Source organism: Entelurus aequoreus, linkage group LG28, assembly GCF_033978785.1.
Source record: "Entelurus aequoreus isolate RoL-2023_Sb linkage group LG28, RoL_Eaeq_v1.1, whole genome shotgun sequence".
Taxonomy (NCBI): Eukaryota; Metazoa; Chordata; class Actinopteri; order Syngnathiformes; family Syngnathidae; genus Entelurus; species Entelurus aequoreus.
The window spans coordinates 5,148,399-5,151,238 of NC_084758.1; the positions used below are offsets into that span (position 1 = coordinate 5,148,399).

A 2,840-nucleotide genomic window follows, 5' to 3' on the forward strand; every position below is an offset into this window, starting at 1 on the left:
CACCGTTTGTAAACAATGAAGGTATGTAAATAAACATTCTGTGTAAATAAGTCATTTCACGACAAGTATGCGTGTTTCACGCATATTTGTACGTGCTGATGTAATGTCATCAAGCTGGCGTCGTTTGCGTTAGCTAACATGCTAACGCGTTTACGAGTGTCTGTGTTAGTATTATTAACTTACAATGACATTCTTTTTCTATTGTTTCACTTTCACAAATTCCTCCGTAAATTCACCAAAACGTCACCATGGAGTTAAGACCATGACTTCTGTTTTGTTTGATCAGCCGTTTTACTGCCCTGTCACAGACACTGTTTGTAAACAATGAAGGTATGTAAATAAACATTCTGTGTAAATAAGTCATTTCACAACAAGTTTATATTTGCGACTTATAGTCCAGTGTGACTTATGTATGGAAAATATGTTTTTCTTCTAAAATGTAACGGTCCATCTAACTAAGCATGTATTCATTCTAGATTCCAAAACTTTTGCACCATGTTCGATTCCCACTCTTCAACGATGACCAACGTTTTGTTTGATCAGCCGTTTTACTGCCCTGTCACAGACACGGTTTGTAAACAATAAAGGTATGTAAATAAACATTATGTGTAAATAAGTCATTTCACAACAAGTATATATCTGACACTTATATATGGAAACATGTTTTTTTTTTCTTCAAAACTTTAGTGGGTGGGGCTTATATACCGGTGTGTTGTATAGTCCGGAAAATACGGTAAGTGGTAGGTGCGACTTATATATGGAAAATATGTTTTTCTTCTAAAACTTAACGGTGCATCTAAGCATGTATTTATTTTAGATTCTAGAACTTTTGCACCATGTTCGATTCCCACATCCTCAACGATGACCGACGTTTTGTTTGATCAGCCGTTTTACTGCCCTGTCACAGACACCGTTTGGAAACAATGAAGGTATGTAAATAAACATTCTGTGTAAATAAGTCATTTCACAACATATATATCTGCCACTTATAGTCTGGTGTGACTTATATATGGGAGATATGTTTTTCTTCTAAAATGTAACGGTGCATCTAAGCATGTATTTATTCTACATTCTAGAACTTCTGTACCATGTTCGATTCCCACATCCTCAACGATGACCGACGTTTTGTTTGATCAGCCGTTTTACTGCCCTGTCACAGACACCGTTTGGAAACAATGAAGGTATGTAAATAAACATTCTGTGTAAATAAGTCATTTCACAACATATATATCTGCCACTTATAGTCTGGTGTGACTTATATATGGGAGATATGTTTTTCTTCTAAAATGTAACGGTGCATCTAAGCATGTATTTATTCTACATTCTAGAACTTCTGTACCATGGTCGATTCCCACATCCTCAACGATGACCGACGTTTTGTTTGATCAGCCGTTTTACTGCCCTGTCACAGACACCAATTGGAAACAATGAAGGTATGTAAATAAACATTCTGTGTAAATAAGTCATTTCACAACAAGTATATATCTGACACTTATAGTCTGGTGCGACTTATATATTGAAACTATGTTTTTCTTCTAAAATTTAACAGTCCATCTAACTAAGCATGTATTCATTCTAGATTCCAAAACTTTTGCACCATGTTCGATTCCCACTCTTCGTCGATGACCGATGTTTTGTTTGATCAGCCGTTTTACTGCCCTGTCACAGACACCATTTGTAAACAATGAAGGTATGTAAATAAACATTCTGTGAAAATAACTTATTTCACAACAAGTATATATCTGCCACTTATATTTGGAAACATGTTTTTTTTTTCTTCAACATTTTAGTGGGTGGGGCTTATATACCGGTGTGTTGAATAGTCCGGAAAATACGGTAAGTGGTAGGTGCGACTTATACATGGAAAATATGTTTTACTTCTAAAATTTAACGGTGCATCTAAGCATGTATTTATTTTAGATTCTAGAACTTTTGTACCATGTTCGATTCCCACATCCTCAACGATGACCGACGTTTTGTTTGATCAGCCGTTTTACTGCCCTGTCACACACACCGTTTGTAAACAATGAAGGTATGTAAATAAACATTCTGTGTAAATAACTCATTTCACAACATATATATCTGCGACTTATATATGGAAAATGTGTTTTTCTTCTAAAATGTAACGGTGCATCTAAGCATGTATTTATTCTACATTCTAGAACTTTTGTACCATGTTCGATTCCCACATCCTCAACCATGACTTCTGTTTTGTTTGATCATCCGTTTTACTGCCCTGTCACAGACACCGTTTGTAAGCAATGAAGGTATGTAAATAAACATTCTGTGTAAATAAGTCATTTCACAACAAGTATATATTTGCCACTTATATTCTGGTGTAACTTATATATGGGAGATATGTTTTTCTTCTAAAATGTAACGGTGCATCTAAGCATGTATTTATTCTACATTCTAGAACTTTTGTACCATGTTCGATTCCCACTCTTCATCGATGACCGATGTTTTGTTTGATCAGCCGTTTTACTGCCCTGTCACAGACACGGTTTGTAAGCAATGAAGGTATGTAAATAAACATTCTGTGTAAATAAGTCATTTCACAACAAGTATATATCTGACACTTATATATGGAAACATGTTTTTTTTTTCTTCAAAACTTTAGTGGGTGGGGCTTATATACCGGTGTGTTGTATAGTCCGGAAAATACGGTAAGTGGTAGGTGCGACTTATATATGGAAAATATGTTTTTCTTCTAAAACTTAACGGTGCATCTAAGCATGTATTTATTTTAGATTCTAGAACTTTTGCACCATGTTCGATTCCCACATCCTCAACTATGACCGATGTTTTGTTTGATCAGCCGTTTTACTGCCCTGTCACAC

General features: G+C 35.4%; 1 long non-coding RNA gene across 1 annotated transcript; it reads left to right on the forward strand.

Moving 5' to 3' along the window:
* The first annotated feature begins 1,067 nt into the window (after nt 1-1,067).
* Nucleotides 1,068-1,865, forward strand: LOC133645088 (uncharacterized). Its single transcript, XR_009824897.1, has 4 exons — nt 1,068-1,181; nt 1,329-1,433; nt 1,580-1,690; nt 1,791-1,865. It is a non-coding gene; the product is annotated as an uncharacterized LOC133645088 (long non-coding RNA).
* Nucleotides 1,866-2,840: the final 975 nt, after the last annotated feature.